This window comes from Diabrotica virgifera, chromosome 6, assembly GCF_917563875.1.
Source record: "Diabrotica virgifera virgifera chromosome 6, PGI_DIABVI_V3a".
NCBI classification, from domain to species: domain Eukaryota; kingdom Metazoa; phylum Arthropoda; class Insecta; order Coleoptera; family Chrysomelidae; genus Diabrotica; species Diabrotica virgifera.
In genome coordinates, this window is record NC_065448.1 from 85,280,496 (window position 1) to 85,286,234 (window position 5,739).

Here is a 5,739-nt window from a genome sequence, read left to right on the forward strand (position 1 = left end):
TATTGAATATAACAGTACTGGATGCAGTTATTATATTCGGAAACATTGCGTACATGTCCTGTATCAACTAAATCCTTTCCTTTTTTGGTGTTGCTGATTGAAATTGGATATCATGGGAAATAAGACTTGAATCCAGTATAATGTTTAATATCCATTTTGATAGAATTCAAACAAATTACAATTCATACAAATTACAAATTTTAATAAGCAAAGCAGTAAGCACACAAAAATAAACAGAGGTAACTTATTCTTTTTCTCAGTGGTCTCTTGCGTAAGCAGTCATCCAGTCGTACGAACTTATATATTAAATATTAAAATTATAATGAATAAAATAAAAAAACATAATTAATTTTACTATTAATTCTGTGTATTCGTTTAGTAATCAGGTTACAATAATATTTCAGTTCATAATTTGTGTCTTTCTAGATAAGTATCTATTTTTCTCGTTTTGCATATTTCACATACATAAATTTTATCAGAAAAGTATAAGTTTCAAACCGCGAGATAGCGCTACCGTCGAAACTCACAGCCAATAATAAACATAGCAATAATGAAAAGTCACATTCTAATGTTTTGACAGTTCTCTTACGTCAAAAATTTTGACCTACGTAATAACGTTTTTGTAGTAAAAATACTATAACTGTCATTACTTTTACTTTTGACAATAATTGACATCGTCGAGTTAAGCCTCGTTTGATTATTTTATTTGTGACATTCAGGTATGGTGTAATGGTGTTTTAACATAAATGATTGGTTAAAGTCTTCGTGAGCGAGAAAGGCTGTCGTTTCTCTTTATTTAGCTGAGCGGTGTGGAAGTGGTGGGGGAAATTCCCCAATTTTTAAGGCAGTCTAAAACGTAAGCTTTGCATCTAACCATATTGTAATAAACTATATCTTACACCTACATGGTCGAGAGAAGTCTCAGCATTATTTTCTTCACTTTTATTTCTTTTATCAGCTATTTCCTTGCGTTCTAGATCACCATTTCTTTTTATTGCCTGGCTTTGGTACACTATGTTTTGGTTTGGAATCCAATCTTCTAATCTTCATTATTTATATCCTCTAAAGTGGCTGGCTTTCCTAATAATTAAGTTTGAATTATTACATATTTATCATTATTTGAAGACATTTAAAAACCTTATTAATTGAATTCCATTAAACTTACCACTGATACAATATTCACTGCATAGTCTTTCATATTTTAATTTTAGATCTGTTCTCCTTTTTTTGGCTTTTATCCATTGTTCCCGTTCCCGACTTAGTTATTGTTGTTAGGATATATGATTTGATTTATTTCTTAAAATATATGAATATAAAATAGAAGGTTTATTTTATATTCTAAGATTTATTCTTAGACAAGGAAAGAGAGAGGACGAGTAATCCTATGACCAAAAGTGAAGCCAAACCGACACCAGAGATTTTGATCATCGACGTATCTTTGGGGTATTGTTATGCATTGAGTATTTAAAATAAAAACATGAAATGTATTTAAAATGAAGAATTTGTGTACGGTAAATGTTTTATTAAGTTACAAAACATACATATGTTTTTATTACGAATTTTAGATGATGATTTACTTTATTTTTTATGAAATTTTAACCTTCAACGAACACCCACCACTGGCAACCCATTGTTATTTTTGACGTGACCGCCATGTTTCTGGTGACAAACAAACCAAAAACTGGCTTCACTTTTGGAACGTGTGTGTTAAATGGGTGTTACCCGTCCTCTCTTTTTTCCTTGTCTAAAGGGCGCTTTACAGCTTGCAATTCTACCTGCAAGACGCAAGAAAGTTGCCTAAAGGCATGCGCAGTATGTCGTCAGTTGATTATTGCATGCAACTTCTTGCAATTGCGCGATAATCGGTTTGGTGCCATTTTTTCTGCAAGTTTTCATGCAAGTCTAGGGGAATTTGATTTTTCCACAATATCAAATGTCATTGACACGAATACATGCCGATCAGCTGTTTTCTGTTTGTGAAATATATCAATGATGGAAATGAATGAATAATGAAATGGCACTTTCTGAGATTCTATAATTATTGTAAATTGTATATTAAGCTACGGAAGCTCTCTCTCCTCTAGCTAAGTACCTTAGGATAATAATTAATTTGTGTTTCGCAGAAATAGTATTTCGAAATATAGATTTCTTTGTAATTGTTCAATTTTTCCCAAGGGTTTATTAAAATGTACATTCATTCCTAGAAAATTAGAGTCATTTTCATCATCTACTTGGATAAATTCTTCTGTTGGAGATACATTATTACCCCTCTTCTTGTTCAACTAAGATCTTACTCACCATCTTCGATCTCGGCGTTCTAAATTAGTGACTAAAAGGCTCGCTGCAGCAATAATAATACTTAAAGTTGCTGCTACCGCCGTTTTCCTTTTATATTTGGTTATTTCTGATAGTCTTGGCATTTCGAAATTTACCAAGTTAAATAAACAGCAATAAAGTAATTTAAAAAAAAAACAAAAGTTTATAAGTTAGGTTAAGGGTAAAACTTTCAAATTGCATGCAAGCCGGGTTGCAAGCTGTAAAAGACCATGCAATAGACTTGCATGAAAGTCTTGCATGCAAGAAATTGCAGCAAGTTTTCTTGCAAGCTGTAAAGCGGTCTTAAGGATTTATTTATATGGACCATGATAGTGTGACGTCAAAACGTCAAAATTTTTCCAAACACGTTGTGTCTAGGGTATACGCTACCGTGTACGCAAATAAAAAAGTTAGGTAGAATTAGCCCTTTTAAACATCATAACAAATATTTTTCTATAGGCCCCGTCTCACCATCAAATAATTGACAGTTATTTGATCAAACTTGACAGTTAGTGACACAAAGTGACAGTTAGTATGTATAGTTTGTGTCACTAGTCAAGTTTGACTGTCAAGTTTGATCAAATAACTGTCAATTATTTGATGGTGAGACGGGGCCTTATCAAACAAACACTAAACATATCAAAATAGCGTGTATCAAAATATACAGTCACTGCCCACGCTAAATAGTCACTAGCTTGATGAAGTTTAACTTTTTTATTTGCGTACATTTTAGCGTGTACCTAGACACAACGTGTTTGGAAAACTTTTTTGACGTTTTGACGTCACGACTATCACGGTCTATTTACCGTCGATCATCTGTCAATTGTCAAATTGGTGTCAAAGTTCGAGATTTTAGCGACTTGGCAACGTTGGTTAAAGTGTGCGTTCGTTCCTCTATTTGCGCATGTGCAAGAAATGTCATGAATGAATTTGGTGCCAAAAAATTTAAATCCTGTGCAATGTGCAGTGGAGAGTGAACCTATTACGACTAAGAGAAAAGATAATAAATAATATTATTCTTTCTTCAACTACAACTACTAGATTTCATAGTATCTAAATGTGCTTTTAAACAAATGTTAGTGTAGATTTCAATTAAATTATTTATCTTTCAGATATGTGATAGAAACCATACAGAAACAGATGAAGAAAGTCTAATAAAAAATAGGTTAGGTTAAATGATATTTTCAAATAGATTGGATAAGTACATACGAATTAAAATTAAAATGGACCGATGCCAACGGAAAAGACGCTAATATTTTATCAGATTGGACACTTACTACACATTTATTTTACAGTGTAGTGTGCTTAAAGTGTAATTAAAACAATTGATGGATTCGATGATTACTTGGTGGAAATTCATATCTAACAATAAACACAAAACTTTTGTTTTGAATCTTCCTACAAGATTTACTTAAAATCAGTGGCGTGCGGTGACTTTTTCGGAAGGGGAAGCGATTCAATAAGGATATAAAAATATTATATTAAGGGTCGAGCCACTTTGTAACGATAAGCGTTCTAATCGTTACTAAAATATTTATTCTGATAGGAACTAGGTATACAACCAACTATGCAACGAGTAGTTTAAAGTGTTGCGTTGATTTTCGGTGCGACTTGATGGAATATCTGGTTACTTTGGAATTGTTAAGTTTACAATCTGTCAAGGATTTTCCGCCGAACGTGGTTGACAGAAGTGAAAGACTTCACTCTTTCGAAGGATTTGGTAGAAATAACATCTCCAATCTCCAATGGCCGGTGATTCTATCTAGAATAGAATTTGTGTTAAAATTTGGTTTTATGTGAATGCTGAATATAAGTTAGAAGTTGTGTTTTTTTTTTTGGTTTTGGTGAAGTATAGGAGAGGAGTTTCGTTGCTTTTTACAGCATCACCGGGTATGTAAAAATATCTTTCTATTTTTTTTCCTTTCTAAAAAAAACATACCATCTTTACCTTTTCCTAAGACGAGATTTATATCATATTAAAATAAATATTACACTGCAATAAGTAAATTTTCCATGCTTCACTACGTCTAATCAATGTTCTACAGATTAAAAAAATTCTGAAATTTACATTTTTCACTCTAAATAAGTTTAAAATCCTGACATTTTCATTCTCTCATTTAGCTAATTCTGTAAAGCAATCTTTTATTACAATATTAAAATTTATTTGTTCAAATACATACTTCCTTACATGTGTTCAAAAGCCTATTTTAAGTGAAAGTCATACCAAGGTCAATGATATGGCACGGATACACATCAAAACGTCACTTTTTATTTAGTTTTTTCCTGTCAAGTTCTAATAAGGTTTTATACCTTTTTGTAAAGGCCCCCTGTCATGTGTACTAAAAAGGAACCAGCTAATCACCGGTTTTGTTTTCTTTTAGTCATTGGAGAAGAAGATACCCAGCAAACAGACCGACGTGTTAATTACGTGAATTTCTGGTACATTTGTCACCAATATACGTAAATTGCTTACGTGAATTTCACGTGAAAATTTGGTTGGAATGTCACATTGAAAATACGTCTTTAAATTACGTGAATAACTCGTCTTCAATAGACGTGTTATTCACCTTAAATACCAATAAAATATTTCGGGAAATTCACGTTGCAAATACGTGTTGATTAACGTATCTTTTAGGGAATGTATATATTAGTATTCACGTGAAAGATACGTCCTCGGTTCACGTAAATAATTCGACCTTAATTAACTTACGAATCACGTAATTATTATCCTCATATGACATAAATAAAACAAGCCTATAAAGTATTAACAATGTATTTATTTAGTAGAATTTAGAGACTTTAAAACATTTGTCTTGTATAATTATTATACAAGATAATGAACCAAAAATGCTACCGACCTAAAGACGCATTAAAAAATTTGCCAACACAAAACACAACACAGGTCACTTTTTATTTTGACGACACTTTCTTGTTTTTTCACGACACTTCAACCCTCGAGCAGTGAGGTAAACGTTAATACGAAAGGCATTATTATAAATAAACCCGCCTAAAATAAAACGAGAGAAATAAAGCTCTTCACGTTTCACTTTCACTTTTTGATGTGAGAAATGTGAAATGTGAGACTGAGAAGCTGATATTAGAGAATTAGAGGTTATGATCATCGATTATAAAAATCGATTATTTTTAAATTACAGTTAAACTATTCTACTTACTTTAAATTAGTATTACGTATTTTCTTTTTGTTTTTAAGTTTCTTCTGCTATTACCTAATTGGTCTTACTAAAAATCTATTTCAATACCAGAATAATATAAAAAAATAATCCTATCCAAACGTATCTATTATTCGATAAATCGATTAATTTAGTTTTTGAACCAACTATGTTAATCACGTATCGTGGTCACGTGATAGTATTTAAAGGAGGAGAAAGGCTTGGTAGTACGTCATCACCGCGCGCGATTTGA

General features: G+C 31.9%; 1 long non-coding RNA gene across 1 annotated transcript; it reads right to left on the bottom strand.

The window, feature by feature from the left end:
- Nucleotides 1–904: 904 nt before the first annotated feature.
- On the bottom strand, nt 905–1,288 carry LOC126886562 (uncharacterized). The gene is made up of 2 exons (XR_007698688.1): nt 1,166–1,288; nt 905–1,080 (listed from the first exon to the last, which is right to left on the bottom strand). It is a non-coding gene; the product is annotated as an uncharacterized LOC126886562 (long non-coding RNA).
- Between the last annotated feature and the right edge of the window lie 4,451 nt (nt 1,289–5,739).